This window comes from Heloderma suspectum, chromosome 11 (genome assembly GCF_057233095.1).
Source record: "Heloderma suspectum isolate Gila_16-S chromosome 11, 16-S_ref, whole genome shotgun sequence".
Classification (NCBI taxonomy): Eukaryota; Metazoa; Chordata; class Lepidosauria; order Squamata; family Helodermatidae; genus Heloderma; species Heloderma suspectum.
Window position 1 is genome coordinate 573,926 of NC_139468.1, and position 17,339 is coordinate 591,264.

A 17,339-nucleotide genomic window follows, 5' to 3' on the forward strand; every position below is an offset into this window, starting at 1 on the left:
GCTTTGATTAGACGGACCTTTGTTGGCAAGGTGATGTCTCTGCTTCTTACTATGCTGTCTAGGTTGGCCATAGCTTTCCTCCCAAGGAGCAAGCGTCTTTTAATTTCATGGCTACAGTCACCGTCTGCGGTGATCTTGGAGCCCAAAAAAGTAAAATCTGTCACAGCTTCCATTTCTTCCCCTTCTATATGCCAGGAAGTGGTAGGGCCAGATGCCATGATCTTAGTTTTTTTAATGTTGAGTTTCAAACCAGCTTTTGCACTCTCCACTTTCACCCTCAACAAGAGGCTCTTTAGATCCTCTTCGCTTTCTGCCATTAGGGTGGTATCGTCTGCATATCGGAGGTTGTTGATAATTCTCCCAGCAATCTTAATTCCGACCTGTGATTCATCCAACCCGGAGTTTCTCATGATGTACTCTGCATATTAAATAAGCAGGGTGACAATATGCAGCCTTGTCATACTCCTTTCCCAATTTTGAACCACTCGGTTGTTCCATGTCTGGTTCTTACTGTTGCTTCTTGACCCTCGTACTGGTTTCTCAGGAGACAGGTAAGGTGGTCTGGTACTCCCATCACTTTAAGAATTTGCCACAGTTTGTTGTGATCCAAACAATCAAAGGCTTTAGCATAGTCAATGAAGCAGAAATAGATGTTTTTCTGGAATTCTCTTGCTTTCTCCATGATGCAGCGAATGTTGGCGATTTGATCTCTAGTTCCTCTGCCTCTTCGAAACCCAGCTTATACTTCCGGTAGTTCTCGGTTCGCATACTGCTGAAGCCTAGCTTGTAGGATTTTAAGCATCACATTGCTGGCATGTGAAATGAGTGCAATTGTGCGGTAGTTTGAACACTCTTTGGCGTTGCCCTTCTTTGGAATTGGAATGTAAACTGACCTTTTCCAGTCTTGCGGCCATTGTTGAGTGTTCCAAATTTGTTGGCATATTGAATGCAGCACTTTTAAAATCTTTTAGGATTTTAAATAGCTCAGCTGGAATACTGTCATCTCCGCTAGCTTTGTTGTTAGTAACGCTTGCTGAGGCCCACTTGACTTCACTCTCGAGGATGTCCGGCTCAAGTTCAGTGACCGCACTATCATGGCTATCAAGGACATTACTATCATGGCTATCAAGGACATTAAGATCTTTCCTGTATAGTTCTTCTGTGTATTCTTTCCACCTCTTCTTAATCTCATCTGCATCTGTTAGGTCCCTGCCTTCTTTGTCCTTTATCATGCCCGTCTTTGCACAAAATGTTCCCTTGAGATCTCCGATTTTCTTGAAGAGATCTCTAGTCTTTCCCATTCTGTTGTTTTCCTCGATTTCTTTGCATTGTTCATTGAAGAAGGCCTTCTTGTCTCTCCTTGCTATTCTCTGGAACTCTGCATTCAGTTGGATATATCTTCCCCTTTCTCCCTTGCTTTTCGCTTCCCTTCTTTCCTCAGCTACTTGTAAAGCCTCATCAGACAGCCACTTGGCTTTCTTGCATTTCTTTTTCTTTGGGATGGATTTAGTTGCTACCTCCTTAACAATGTTACAGACCTCTGTCCATAGTTCCTCAGGCACTCTGTCTATCAGGTCTAATCCCTGAAATCTATTCCTCACCTCCACTGTATATTCATAAGGGATATTGAGGTCATACCTGAATGGTTTAGTGGTTTTCCCTACGTTAAGCCGAAATTTTGCAACAAGAAGCTCATGATCTGAGCCACAGTCAGCTCCAGGTCTTGTTTTTACTGACTGTATAGAGCTTCTCCATCTTTGGCTGCAAAGGACATAATCAATCTGATTTCGATACTGACCATCTGGTGATGTCCATGTCTAGAGTCGCCTCTTGTGCTGTTGGAAAAGAGTGTTTGCTATGATCAGCGTGTTCTCTTGGCAAAACTCTATTAGCTTTTGTCTTGCTTCATTTTGTACGCCAAGGCCATGCCTGCCTGTTATCCCAGTGATTTCTTGACTTCCTACTTTAGCATTCCAATCCCCTATGATGAAGAGGACATCTTTTTTTGGTGTTAGTTCTAGAAGGTGTTGTAGGTCTTCATAGAACAGATCAACCTCAGCTTCTGCAGCATCAGTGGTTGGAGCATAGACTTGAATTACTGTGATGTTGAATGGTTTGCCTTGGATTCGTACTGAGATCATTCTATTGTTTTTAAGATTGTACCCCAGTACTGCTTTTCCCACACTTTTGTTGACTATGAGTGCTACTCCATTTCTTCTAAGGGATTCTTGCCCACAATAGTAGATATGATGGTCACCTGAATTAAATTCGCCCATGCCTGTCCATTTGAGTTCGCTGATTCCCAAGATGTCGATGTTCAATCTTGCCATCTCATGTTTGACCACCTCCAGCTTACCTTGATTCATTGATCTGACATTCCAGGTTCCTAAACAATATTGTTCTTTACAGCATCGGACTTTTTTTTCACCACCAGACACATCCACAGCTGAGTGTCCTTTCGGCTTTGGCCCAGCCGCTTCACTCTTTCTGGCGCTACTTGGAAATACCCTCTGCTCTTCCCCAGTAGTATATTGGACACCTTCCGACCTGAGGGGCTCATCTTCCGGCGTCATCTCTTTTAGCCTTGTGATACGCTCCATGGGGTTTTCTTGGCAAGAATACTGGAGTGGGTTGCCATTTCCTTCTCCAGTGGACCACATTTTGTCAGAACTCTCTGCCATGACCTGTCCGTCTTGGGTGGCCCTGCACGGCATAGCTTATGGCTTTACTGGGTTATGCAAGCCCCTTTGCCACAACAAGGCAGTGATCCATGAAGGGGTACATCTATGGTAAGAGGCAATAACTATCCGAGGGGGAGAGGGGGGTCCTGCTCTTTCATGCAGAATGTTCGAGTTCAGTTCCCGTCCCCCCTCCCCCCTCATCCCTCCCTCAGACTACCTGGGGGTGGCCCCTAAGGACCCCCACTGCATAGCCCAGACCCGCTCACCAGCCCCTCCAGCCTGGCCATAGGCTCCCTGCCCCGTGCACGTTCATCCTCATTTATTCTGCGGGGGAAGGGGGGCCTTTGCACTCCAGGCCCAGGGCGAGGGGCCGCGAAGACCAGGCGTGTGTGGGGTCGTCTCCGGCGTCTGGGCAGCGCGCAGCCGAGGCTCCCCGCCCACATGGAAGCTGCGCTCTTCCGGGCCGCGGGGAGAGCGCGGCAGGCGGGACCGGCGATCGGCGCGACAGGGCAGCGCATCCCCGGCCCGAAGCCCCGCCGTGGAGCAGGGCCCCCTCCCCGGGACCGTCTGGGCCTGCGGCGTCCGGGGCGCATCCTGGAATCGCGCAGGCCACCGGAGGCCTCGGCCAAGGCTCCGGGAACAGCCCTGCCCGCGGCGCCCCAAGCAAGGGCGCTCCGGCACCGCTCCTCCGGCGCGCCCGACGCGGCTGCCCGCTTCGGCCCTTTCCTCCCCACGCAGCCTGGCCACCGCCAGCAGGGCTGGCCCGCAAGTCCCCCCTCTGCGCCAGCCGCTGCGCACGGGGCGGCCCCTCGCCTGTCCCAACACGGCCGCGGGGAGACGGCGCTCCGCTCCTCCCTGCCCGGGAGCAGCGCTGGCGCGCGTCACTCGCCACAGGGCGGCAGGGAGGCGGCGCGCTGCGGTTTCCTCCCTCACTCGCCGGAAGCAGCGGCCTATCTCGACACACCCAATACGGCCGCGGCGAGGCGAGGCGAGGCTCCTTGCTTCCCTCACCGGATGCAGCGCTTTGCTTACTCGCCCCCAAAACGGCCGCGGGGCGGCGACGCGCCACTTTTTCCTTCCCCTCCCGGAAGTAGCGTCCCCTCTCCCGGATAGCGTCTCTCAGACTGCGCCAAATGGTGGCGGCAGCAACGCTGCGCCCGTGGCGGGAATGGCGCTGTCCGAGGTCCTGCCGGCGCGGGCGGGAGCGGCTCCTCGGCGCTGCGGCTACTGCAAGTGAGCGAGACCAGGTGGGCAGAGGGGTCTTCCACGCTCCCGGACAGCGGAGGGAGGGCGGGGTCGGCCGGCCGGCCGGCCTTTCGTCCGTCCAGCCGTCCACCCCAAAGGGCCCCTACAGTGCTGAAGCAGGTCGTCCAAGTGCGGCTGATTGCTTGGGCAAGGTGCTAGTCCTCTGAGAAGGGGCCGCCAGGCTCTCCCTCCGTCCTCGGTTACTGTAGCCGGAGCCCGCGTTTCAGCTGCTGCCGCCGCACAAAGTACTGAGGCGGGTGGAGAGGCGGACGGGGGTGGGGTTCCTCCTGAGTAGAGCAGCGGAGCTTCTTCCATGGGGGCGGGGGGCTTCCTTAAAGAAAAGTTCGCGGGGGGGCGAAATTAGCGAAAGGGGCAGCTGAGAGCTCTTCCTGCCAGCGACGAAGCCTCAGGAGAGGCATCTCAACCTTTTAGAAGGGACCAGGAGGAGGGCGCTGCAGAAAGGAAAGGAAAGGTTCCTCCTGTGCAAGCACCGGGTCATTACTGACCCCTAGAGGGACACCGCTTGCGTTGGCGTTTTCCTGGCAGACTGTAGCGGGGTGGTTTGCCATTGCCTTCCCCAGTTGTGGGTACTCATTTTACCGACGTCGGAAGGATGGGCGCTGAAGAAGGAAGCACCAAAGCCGGGAATCCACCAGACAATTCGGTGGTTGGTGGTAAGTGGGTGTGGCCTGCTGGGGAACCCCAGACGGCTGGATTGGGACCCCAGGCCTGCTTCATAAGGACCTTTCCCCCCCTCTACTGGAAGGAGGTGACAGCAGAGGCTCAACTTCAAAACTCCCTGGAAACCTTGAGGTTCCTGTCCTGGAGGAATGGGAGGAAAGAGCCCCCTCCACTGCCGCCGCCCCCGCCCCCCATCATGGGAAGTAGCAAAGGAAAAATTAGGGACTCTCCCCTTTGTGAACTAAGGGAGGGCAGCCGCCCACACACAGCTGGGCTTGTGTCTGGATTCCAGTCCCACCTCATGACATAACTTTGGACTAGTTGCTTTTCACCTCAGTTTCTCTCATGTGTAAAGTAGGCAAAATATTGAGCAAATGCACAAGGTCATTGTGAGGGTGCATGCCCCAAATATCACATGCTAAAGAATGGCAAACACTGATGCTGCATTCTCTTTGCTGAGAATCACAGGCAATAAGCCTGACTCACCCTCAAGATGGCCGCAGGAGGAGAACCTCATGTGGTCTTACCTTGCAGGTCTGCCACAGAGCCCGTGCAGCAGCGGCACCTGCCACAGAAGCCTCGGTACACATCAAGAAGTTTGCATTGTATTGGAGGGGCCTAGACAACCCCAGAGACGTGTGAAATGGACCTGAACAAGTGAGTCCTTGAGGGAGGGGCTAGGGAAGATCCTGAGGGTTCTTGCCGAAAGGTGAATATATTGCCCAGGCCTGTGCGTGTCACGACAGTCTAATGAACTGAGAAAGTTAAGGATATTTGCATCAAACTGTTTAATTGATCCAGTTTTTATACTTTTGGTACATACATTTTAAAGTCTTGAAGTTTTTAACCTTAAGTACTAGAGCCTCGTGTGGCGCAGAGTGGTAGGCGGCAGTATTGTAACCGAAACTGTCCCCACAATCTGAGTTCGATCCTAGCAGAAGCTGGGTCCCACGAAGTCGGCTCAGGTCAACTCAGCCTTCCATCCTTCCAAGGTCGGTAAAATGAGTACCCAGCTTGCTGGGGGAAAGGTAGTCATGACTGGGGAAGGCAATGGCAAACCACCCCGCTATAGTCTGCCATGAAAACACCAGTGCAAGCGGCGTCCCTCTGGCCCCATCACTTCCTGGCATATAGAAGGGGAAGAAATAGAAGCAGTGACAGATTTTATTTTTCTTGGGCTCCAAGTTCACCGCAGACGGTGACTGTAGCCATGAAATTAAAAGACGCTTGCTCCTTGGGAGGAAAGCTATGGCAAACCTAGATAGCATAGTAAGAAGCAGAGACATCACCTTGCCGACAAAGGTTCATATAATCAAAGCTATGGTTTTCCCAGTAGTAATGTATGGCTGTGAGAGCTGGACTATAAGGAAGGCTGAGTGCCAAAGAATTGATGCTTTCAAACTGTGGTGCTGGAGAAGACTGTTACGAGTCCCCTGGACTGCAGGGAGGTCAAATCAGTCAATCCTAAAGGAAATCAACCCTGAGTTCTCATTGGAAGGACAGATACTGAAGCTGAAGCTCAAATATTTTGGCCACCTAATGTGAAGAGAAAAGTCACTGGAAAAGACCCTGATGCTGAGAAAGATTGAAGGCAAAAGGAGAAGGGGACGGCAGAGGATGAGATAGCTAGATAGCATCACCGACACAACTTAACAACTCAGCAGCAATGACCCGGTGCTTGCACAGGACTAGACTCTTGCTCAGTCTTTAAATAGCTTGGATTCTCAGATCTCCAGAACTGTGTGCCTTCCATTGTACGTAATTACAAAAGCTCATTATAGGACCTTGCTGTTGTTCCTGGTGATTAAACTGCGTGCTTGTGCATAAAGATGAGCACACCTTCATTTTTGTTACCCAGAAGGGATTTTTTTTAAAACTTCAGCCTGGGGTGGGATTTTTTTGTCCACAGGCAAGTAGCAGACCTCTGAAGCAGGTTCAGGTGTAAGTCAAGTGAGTCCTCAAAGAACTGGCTTGTCTCTAGCTGAGAATGAATGTTTGCTTCACAAAAGCGGTGGTTCCCTCAGCCCCCCCGCCCCAATAATACTAGATACTCATCCAGTTAAACTGAATGGTGGTAGACAAAAGGAAGACCTTCACACGGCATCCTCTTCTGCTAAGACAATGTGATGCTGCCTTCAGAAGCTGGCTGAAGGGGTGGGAGACTTCTCCTTTAACTCTTTAAACACCCTTTGTTTTAAGAAAACTCTGCACTTAAACATGTGGAGAGAAGCCCTAGAGAGAAGCCGTAAGCTGAGTGATGGTGACGATGATGGTGGGGGCGTTTGGCATTGCTCTTCCTTGATGTGGGCCGATGGTTTTCAGTGCCGTGATCAAGAATGAAAAGGACTCTAGCCTGACCTTCTGCAGGTCCTGCAGGGTAGGGAAGTTTGCCCCTCTCCCAATTTGCTCTCTTGTTCTGAGGAGCCCCAGGCTCAGGTGGGTGGCAGACAAGACAGGGAGCACCAGACACACCTGAGTGGGGTTTTTCCCTCTTCTAAGCCCCATCTCAGTCTGAAATCATCCTTTCTGCTGCCAGAGCAAGTGAACAGCTTGACTGTAGTAGACATAAACCACTGTGAGAGTCTCCCACTGTCCCATGTGCTTCCTTCACCTCACCTCCCCCCGCAAAAAGAGAGTAAGAAGAGGCCAAATTCTGAAAATCAGTGTCCAACAGCAGTTTTGCAAATGCTGGGTGTGGAGTTCATTTGAAGAAATCATCCTAGCAGACTTTGGAATTAACATTATTTTGGCAATCTCTCATGCCTTTTGGCAGTTTTTTTTCTGCTTGGCTATAAGCAGATCTGTATGTATAACGTTGCTCTAAATAGCTCTGCTTAATAAACAGTGACACCCCTCCGCTCAGTTTATGCCTGTTATAGAACAAGGCCCATCTGGATGCTGAAGGCATTTGCACCCTCTAAGTTCCCATGGACTTCATTCCCTTTTAAGAGGCTTTACCACAAGAGAAGCAACACTGCTTCTACATCATGCATAACTGAAGGCAGGTTTTTATAACAAAAAAGGTTGCTTGTGATGTGGAGCCCCAGGAGAGATGGGGGGCTCTGAGACATAGGTGGCATTTGCATCTCTTCCTGGCCTGAAAACCTACAGGGCTCTAATCTATCGCTCTCCCTGAACCAACTGCCACTCTCTTACACACACAGTCTCCTCCCCCTTTCAGGACTTGATTTTGGAAGCTATACTTCTATTAATGCAGCCCAAAATAATACAAACACAAGTTTCTCCTTTTACAAAATACAGTGCACAGACACAGAAAACATAAATACACCTTGATGTGCACTCTCATGCACACACCCACACTCAAGAAAGAGACATAAACTGACTCACTGCCTCTTCAGATGCAACAGCCAAACAGGCTGTTTTGCTGTTAAAAAGAAATCCCACCTGGACAGGGGAACGGTAGTTCCCCAGTGGAGGGCCTCTAGCCCCACAGAGACAGTCGTTTTCTTTATCCTCTCCCTTTTCTGCATGGAATCTAGGAAAGCCTTCTCTCTGCTAGAGCGGCTCACCCCTCCACACACACACACCCTCACTCAGTTTGTTTCTTTCATCCTGTGTGGGAACAACCAGCTCATGGAATTGGTGGCCGCTGAGGGGAGGGGGATAGCCACTGCTCAGGGGGCTTTAAAAGGCCTGCCATGACTGGGGGGGGGCTGCTGCCTTTGTGCCTGGCTTGGGGGCATCTTGGGGGCGTCTGGCTGGCCCCTGTGGGAACCAGGAATGCAGGCCTAGGAACTTTTTTCTTTACCAGCAACAGAAGTGGGATGCTGGGCTTGCTGGTGGAGGGGTTGTGGCAGACATGCGGGAAGCCCCTGTGGGGCGTTGTTCACCAAGACCTGTGAGATGGGCGAGGCCTGTGCCACAGCAGTGCCCTTCCACGGCTCCTGTTGGTCTCACCGAGGCTTGTAGAGGAAGGTGTCGTCTTGGATTGAGGGGAGGTCCTCTGGGTCTCCCAGTGCCAGCCCCAAGTGGCTGGGTGGGCTCAGCTGGCCTTCTTCCTGACAGTGGTCCTGCTCCCTCCCCCACCCCCAGGACAGGCTGTACAAATGCCTCCTCTGCGCCTGCTGCAGCACCAGCTACCCCAGCTCCTGGTGGTGCAGAGGCAAGCGCCTGGGCCCTGCTGTGCTCACAAGAGCAGAAGAGGAGTCCTGCTGGATCAGACCAAGGGCCCACCTAGTCCAGCATTCTGTTCACACAGTGACCAACCAGCTGTCGACCGGGAACCCACAAGCAGGGCATGAGCGCAACAGCGCTCTCCCACCCATGTTCCCCAGCAACTGGTGCACATAGGCTCACTGCGTCTGGTACTGGACATAGCACACTCAGGTCTGGAGAGAAGAGGGGCCCAAACCTCTCCCAGCAGGGCTGTGTGCAATGTCAAGCGGGGGGGCAAACTGGAAGCCCCACACACTTCTGGGCTGCCCGCCAGGTGTGCATGAAGTGCCCCTGAGGCAGCTGTAGGGCTGTGGCTCCGTCCAGGCCTTCCAACTTCTGAGAGACCAGCACGACAGGCACTGCTAGTGGTCTGCTGCAGAGGGGACGGGCGAGGGGAGAACCAGGCGGTGGCAGCAGCAGAGAAGGCAAGAGGGGGTGGGGGCTTCTGCCAGACCAGCCATAGAGGAGAGGAGAGGGAGTCCGTCTGGTGGATGAAGAAAGGGGGGGCAGGGAGTGTCCCGGCAGAAGGAGGAGAGGGCCGTTACCCTGGCCAAGCCCTGCTTCAGAGTATCAACTGCCTCACCTGTATTAGATGATCAGTGGATGTAGAGCTAGGTGTCAACGCTGATGCCTCAGCCTGCACCCCCGGATAACCTCTCCCAGCAGTTCACTCAGATGTTGAAAAGTAGGGGGATAAAACAGAGCCCTGAGGTACCACATAGCAAAACTGCCAAGGCACAGAGCTGTCATCTCCTAGCAGCACCTTCTGGAATTGGTTATCCTCGTAAGAGCAGAACCACCGCAGTACAGTTGCCCCCACATCCCAGCTCAAGATGCCCTATATAGAGGGAGGCCGTGGCGGATGGTATCAAAAGCCACTGAGAGGTCTGAGGAAACAAGTGGAGTTGCAGCTCCCCCCCACCCACCCAGTCTCTCTCCTGGCATAGGTTGACCCACAAAGTGACCCTTCCCCCTTCTCTCAAAGAACAACTTTTATCCACCTGGACCCAGCCAGACCTCTTTGGCTGTATAAGCCAAGAAACATCCAAGTGGCCGGCTGAATATGACTGGGCACTTGGTCTGCATCTTCATGCCTCAGGCCAGATTGGAGAAAGATCGGCTCCACAACTGATAAGAGGCAGAGAGAGGCAGGCAGGCAGGCGATGGTCAGTGAATGCTTAAAACCAGCAGATGGATTTCCCATGGGAGTCTGCTACCAGGGTGAGGGAAATCAAGGACAAGGTTTGGTGACCATGTGACATTCTCACCTGCGCAGGCTCACTTCCCAGGTTTCCAGGACTGTCCCTCTTGCCTACCTCTGCGCTAGAGGCAACATGCCAGGCACACGGGGAGCCTTGCTGGAAGGCAGGATGGGCTCCCACTGCTCCCAGGCTGGTGCATTTCCCTGGGCTGGGATTCTTGCCCTGAACCCCCCAGCCAGCCGGAGGCTTGTCGGGTCTCCGTCACTGCATACGTGGCTGCTGCTTGCTCAGCCAGACCCGTTAGCCAGACCGGTTAGCCAGACTGCTTATGGACTGCAAGCAACTGGGGAGGGGGGAAAGATGCTCCGTGCACCGCTTCCAGGCATGACGCAACACGGAGTCCCAGCTTGCATTATGAGGAGCAGACAGATGAAAACAGGATCTTTCCTCTGTCTTTGCTGTCAGTCATTGGTGGCTTGCAGACTGGATGCACGAACCAATTCTCTCCCTATAGGGGGCAGGATGTTTAATGAATGTAACTCTGTTCAGGAATATAATATATTCATTATCTAATTTAGTTTATACAAATGGACAGAGGAGGATTGGCAAACGTAGTCTAGATAAAGCCCCTGCTTATTTGCATACAAGAATAGTTATATTAATTATTCTTCCAGATGGTCCAAGAAGACATCTCCCCCAGCTTTTAAAGGAGGCAACAGTTTTAGTCTCCTCAGACAGAATTCAATTTCTCCACATTTGCTGGAGCACAAAACCTTGAGGACTTGTGGCTAAATATACAGAACTAGTTTGGGGCCTGTAGCACCCCGAACCCCAAAACACTGGTGGCAAAACCCTCGTTGCACAGAACAGATGTCTGTCCTGCCACTCCAGTACTTTAGTACTTTCTTAGTCCCAGAAGACTACACCAACTTACCGTTACTATAGGAGAAACCCTAAACGGGAACCCGTTGTTTGCTTGGTGTCCATTCATCCGCAGCGCCAAGGACCTCCACAGCTGTGCCTTAACCTGAGGATACAAGAACAGTGTCTATGAAGAAACTGCCAGGATTTGTTTGAAGGAGGAGTGGAAGGACTGTCCTTGCCAATCGGCATCCTGCTTCACTCTGATGCCTACTCTGAAGATGTGGAAGCAAAATGTTTAGGGCTGCTTTTGTTTTCCCAGGCAAATCATCTGTTTACAAAACCGCAGAAAAGACCCTGTTTCTGCAGCAGCAAGACTGTGTAAAGCAACAGGTGTGGAGGTTGCGGGGGCATCAGAGCAGCTGGCACACGAAGTGCTACCACTGCGCTACTTGGAAATGTCAACAGAGATCAGATTTCACCTTTGCTCAAGGGGGCTCTTCCAACAGCCCTCTGAACTAGAAGCGTCGAGCTGCATTTTATCACGCACTGTGGCCAACCAAGCCAGAATCTCAGCATAGCATCCGCAACCCAGGGCTCAGAGGCTTCTATGACTAAGCAATATTCTAGAGCTTGCTTGGTGGTAGTGGGTAGAAATGGGCCTTGAATGGATAGGTTTTCCTGCAGGCATTGCTGTCACTTGCCTGAGATCTTTTTTTATTGAGCTTTTGCCAGGTACACCATTCCATTTGCCCATATTTCGTAAATCCTGGATCTCCATATTTGATTAAACAGAAAGTTGTACCAGGACATAAACTATTTTTTCTTCTTCATAAATGTTCTAACAGATACATCTGTGATCAGCACGGTTGTATGAACTGCCAAACATTTCAAGGCCCACATCATACTCTTTTAGTTGACTACTGTCAAACAGAAGCACAGTTTGCCAGACCTACTCCTAGTCTGTCTCCTAGCACAAGCTGAAGAAGGAAGACCGTCCTGGGCAAGGAGCTGCTCTAAGGCTCTGCAAGAGAGTTGCAGCTACCGCTCACCTCGCCATCCCTACAAGACTGCAGGAGCTGGACAGAACATGGTCGCTCTGGCCTTTCTAGCCTCCCTATTGGATGGCACTGCAGAGCTCTTGCCAATCAGAAGCAAGGGCTCCAACGCTGAACATTAAAAAAGGCTTCTGCCAGAGGCCTGGACACGTTCCCTGACAGTGTGCAAAGAGGCTATTCAGAGGCTAGGTTTATTTATAGCTTGTATTTGCAGCATTGTATCAAAAATAAAGACAGTGAAATGTTACAGAAGTACAGCAAGGACGGTGAGCTCCCAGACCCAGCTCTCGACATGGCTCTGTCACCAGTGTATCTGCTGCACAACGGCAGCAAACATACAAAACAGTTAAAATTCAGATTACCACCCCAAATGGAGTCAGAACAGAAATGTCTGTTCCGAGTCTCAAGCTCTTTCTGGGAAAGATTACATTTGTGGTAACTTTTGTGGGACCAATTTGCCCTCTTGCACTGTGCGTGTTTTAAAAGTCAGTCCAATCCTGGATGGAATACAGTGTTACATAGAACACTGAGGCAATTATTGGGGGGTTTATAGTCAAACAAGCACACAGATTCAGTGGAACACCACTGTGTGCAATATTGCTAGAGGTACATTTTAATTTCTTGACAGCTCCAAGAGCTTGAGGGTGAACTCTCTCTCTCACACCACTGGTACACCAACAGCTGGAGCCGTAAGCCATTCCCTCCTCAAAAGGATTAGCAGCCAAAGGCACAACCTGACTGGCCAAAAGTTTAGTACCCAGGGGCAGACTGGGACTGGTCTGCGAGGGAGGGGTGAAGTGGAGATGCCTGGAAGTGGCAGCAACATCAGGGCAAAAGTTTGTCGCTTCACGTATGGGGAAATGTTTTAGTATTCCCCCCACGCCCCTACCTGATGCCCCTTTGGTTTTCAGAGGGCAAGTAGTCTCCTCTCCCACTTGTGGATTCGTGAAAAGTCACAGCTTGTCTCACAACCCCATGCCCAGAACAGGGATTCCAGCTCTGTCTTATGAGTGGGCATGCAAGCAAAATTTGAGCTCACCAACGTCTTCCAAATTCCACCTTGAAGCTCCCGCTGTCTCATGACCATATCAGAGTGTGAGCTTTGATTTTTTTTCTTTTTGCATGAAAATCTGTGTATATTTTCCAAAATTTCTCACTGATTAAATCTCACTGATTAAAGCGTGGTTGTGCATATTTTTCAAAAGTACCCTTTTTTTTCATGTGCAGTTTTCAAATATACACATGCTGTTGAATGCATTTTTTTTTTTAAATCCACCAATCACATTGCAAGCTCAGAAATGTACATGTAGTATTCTTGTATGGGTCACTTCTGCCACTATTCACATGATTGCACACACCTCTGTTGACCATTCACATCAGCAGACTTTTGGAGAACAGATGGACAGCTTTATTAAATGGGTAAGAAATACAACTGGCCCTGAGGCTCACAAACACAGGACTGACTGAGGGGAAAAGAACACAGAACGTAAGTCCCACCCACTGAGTTATGGGAGAAGGAGGGCTACAGTCCATATCCTTTTAACCTGTCACAGACCATATACCACAGTATGGACTTTGACTGCAGATTGTGTTCAAGTCCGTGTTCAGTCTGGAAAGTGAAAACTGGGAAAATCCTGATCAAAAATGAAAAACTAATTTCTCATACATCCCTATCTTGTAGCCAGCCCCAGAAACAGATTAAAGTACTTTATACCCCAGTGTAAATAAAGAATGTATTTGGGCTTGGTGGTCATTTCCTTCAAATTAGACCCTGGAAAGGAAAAACTGCTTACCTCCTCCACATTGCAGGATGCCTGCTCTTGCCTCTTCATACTTTTGTCTCTGGGTGGTGCTTGAGCCAAAAAGCAGCAAAGATGCCCCAGGAAAGTTTCCCTGCCCCTTGGAGCAGGTCACAAGTTCCTTTTCTACTCCCAAGCATTATCCTCCCACAAGCCTCCGTTGTATCCATCCATAAGAAAAGAAGAAGAGCCCTGCTGGATCAGGCCAAGGGTCCATCTAGTCCAGCATTCTGTTCACACAGTAGCCAACCAGCTGTCAACCAGGAACCCCCAAGCAAGGCATGAGTGCAACAGCACCCTCCCACCCATGTTCCTGCCTCTGATACTGGAGGTAGCACACAGCCATCAGACTAGTAGCCATGGATAGCCTTTTCCTCCAGAAATTTGTCTAACCCCATTTTAAAGCCATCCAGATTGGTAGCCACCATAGAATCATAGAATAGTAGGGTTGGAAGGGGCCTACAAGGCCATTGAGTCCAACCCCCTGTTCAATGCAGGAATCCAAGTCAGAGCATCCCTGACAGATGGCTGTCCAGCCTCGTCTTGAACGCCTCCAGTGAGGGAGAGCCCACTACCTCCCTGGGAAATTGGTTCCATTGTTGTTGTCAGGAGTGCCCTAGCTGCCTAAGACACAGAGGAAGAAGATTCTTTCCAAGGCTTTATTCCTTTACAACTTAATGACTCTTTCAGATGCTAATCACCAGCGACTAAACAAGGAACTGCACTGGGGTAGTTAGCAGAATAGCCTAAGCTCCAGGTAAGGCAGTTGGTCCCCGTTTGAAGGAGAAGAGAGGGAAACCTCTGAACTTATGGGCTATGGAGAGGTCCTCCCTCTTACCCGTAGGTCCTCGGGACGCGACCGTTGTTTTAGCGCCAAGCGGGCAGAGCGCCTCCTCTCGGTACCCTCCATCTGGCACTGCTCCCTGCGTCTGCACCGAGCATCCAGCAAGACCCCATCCCCCACTCTCTCACTGCCAGGGTCACTATCTTTCTCAGGAATGAAGGCAGGAGTAATCTCTCCCTCCCGCTGTGCCTGTGAGCGATAAGCGAGCTCCTCTCCCACAGGTTGTTTCTCATCCTCAGAATCAGAACTGCTCTGAGGCTCCATGGGCTCACTTTCCACCCTGACAGTCATATTGCTCTAACGGTCAGGAAGTTTTTCCTGATGTTCAGCCGGAATCTGGCTTCCTGTAACTTGAGCCCATTACTCCGTGTCCTGCACTCTGGGATGATCGAGAAGAGATCCTGGCCGTCCTCTCTGGGACAACTTTTCAAGTACTTGAAGAGGGCTATGATATCTCCCCTCAGTCTTCTCTTCTCAAGGCTAAACGTGCCCAGTTCTTTCAGTCTTTCCTCATAGGGCTTTGTTTCCAGTCCCCTGATCATCTTTGTTGCCCTCCTCTGAACCCTCTCCAGTTTGCCTGCATCCTTCTTAAAGTATGGTTCCCAGAACTGGACACAGTACTCCAGATAAGGCCTAACCAGTGCTGAGTAGAGGGGAACTAGTACTTCCCGGGATTTGGAAGCGATGCTTCTATTAATGCAGCCCAAAAGAGCATTTGCCTTTTTTGCAGCCACATCACATTGTTGGTTCATGTTCAGCTTGTGATCGACAACAATTCCAAGATCCTTCTCGCTTGTAGTGTGGTTGAGCCACGTATCCCCCATCTTGTCACTGTGCATTTGGTTTCTTTTTCCTAGGTGCAGAACTTGGCATTTATCCCTATTAAATGTCATTCTGTTGTTTTCTGCCCAGCGCTCCAGTCTATCCAGATCACTTTGAATTTTGTTTCTGTCTTCCAAAGTCTTAGCTATCCCACCCAATTTGGTGTCATCTGCAAATCTGATCAGCATTCCCTGCACCTCCTCCTCCAAGTCATTCATAAAAATGTTGAAGAGCACTGGGCCCAGGACTGAGCCCTGCGGTACCCCACTCGTTACCTCTCCCCAGTTTGAGAAGGTCCCATTGAGAAGCACTCTTGGAGTCCGATTCTGTAGCCAACTGTGGATCCACCGGATCGTTGTTTCATCTAGCCCACTTTGAGCTAGTTTGCTCATCAGGATATCATGGGGCACTTTGTCGAAAGCTTTGCTGAAGTCGAGGTCTATGATGTCTACAGCATTCCCACGGTCCACAAGGGAGGTTACTTGATCCAAAAATGAGATCAGATTTGTCTGGCAGGACTTGTTTTTGACAAATCCATGTTGGCTTCGAGTAATTGTTGTCAAGGTGCTTCCAGATGGATTGCTTTATCATCTGCTCCAGAATTTTCCCAGGGATTGATGTCAGACTGACTGGTCTGTAGTTCCCAGGTTCCTCCTTTTTACCCTTTTTGAAGATAGGGACAACGTTAGCCCTCCTCCAGTCATCTGGCACTTCCCCCGTCCTCCATGATTTCTCAAAGAGAATAGACAGCAGTTCTGAGAGTTCTTCTGCCAGTTCTTTATCTGCATCTGTAGGATGCAGTTCATCTGGCCCTGGAGATTTGAACTCATTCAAAGTAATGAGCTGTTCCCTGACCATATGCCTATCGATCTCAAGCTGCAATCCTGCCCCTTCAACCTGTACTTCACCTTTGCCAGGGGGGTCATAGACCCTCTTTGGGGAGAAGACTGAGCCAAAGTAGGAATTGAGCACCTCTGCCTTTTCTTTGTCATCTGTTATCGTTTTGCCATCCTGATTTAATAGCTGAACCACCATTTCTTTCCTCTGCCTTTTACTACGCACGTTGCTGAAGAAAGCCTTTTTGTTGTTTTTAGCATCCCTCGCTAACCTCAGCTCATTCTCAGCTTTAGCCTTCCTGACGCCATCCCTGCAATTCTGTGCTACCTGCCTGTACTCTTCCTTTGTTACGTGGCCTTCTTTCCACTTCCTAGATGTGTCCTTTTTTGTTTTCAGGTAATCCCTAAGCTTTTTGTGAAGCCACATTGGCTTCTTCTGTTGTCTTCCACCTTCTTGTTGGAATTGCTTGTGATTGTGCCTTGAGAATTTCCTTTTTTAAAAGCTCCCACCCATCTTGGACTCCTTTTCTCGTTAGCGTCGCTTGCCTTGGGACCTTACTGATCATTGTTCTGAGTTTATTAAAATCAGCTTTCCTAAAATCCAGAGTACACGTTTGACTACACTCAGCTTTTGCTTCCCTTAGAACCAAGAACTCAAGTACAACATGGTCGCTTTCCCCCAGAGTTCCTGTAACTGCTACTTGATCCACTAAGTCATCTCTGTTGCTTAGGATCAAGTCAAGGATAGCCGATCCTCTAGTTCCTTCCTCTACTTTCTGTAGGAGGAAGTTATCCGCCACACAAGTCAGGAATTTCCTGGAGGGGCCATGTTTTGCAGAATGTGTCTCCCAACAAATATCGGGGAAATTGAAGTCCCCCATGACTACTACATCATGCTTCCTTAAAACATTGGCTATTTGCTTTTCAAAAGTTTCATCTTCGTCTTCTCCTTGATTGGGTGGCCGGTAGTAGACTCCAACCACCAGGTTCCTTTTATTCTTTGCTCCATTTATTTCAACCCAGATGCTCTGGATGGGGCTACCAAGCTCCTCCTCCTGTATTTCTGTGCAGAGATATGTATTTTTCACATACAGTGCAACCCCACCACCCTTTCTGTTCCTCCTGTTCTTTTTG

At 50.2% G+C, this 17,339-nt stretch overlaps 1 long non-coding RNA gene across 1 annotated transcript; it reads left to right on the top strand.

Moving 5' to 3' along the window:
* The first annotated feature begins 3,779 nt into the window (after positions 1–3,779).
* Positions 3,780–13,088, top strand: LOC146336862 (uncharacterized). Its single transcript, XR_014785266.1, has 3 exons — positions 3,780–3,928; positions 5,142–5,264; positions 10,660–13,088. It is a non-coding gene; the product is annotated as an uncharacterized LOC146336862 (long non-coding RNA).
* The last annotated feature ends 4,251 nt before the right edge of the window (positions 13,089–17,339 follow it).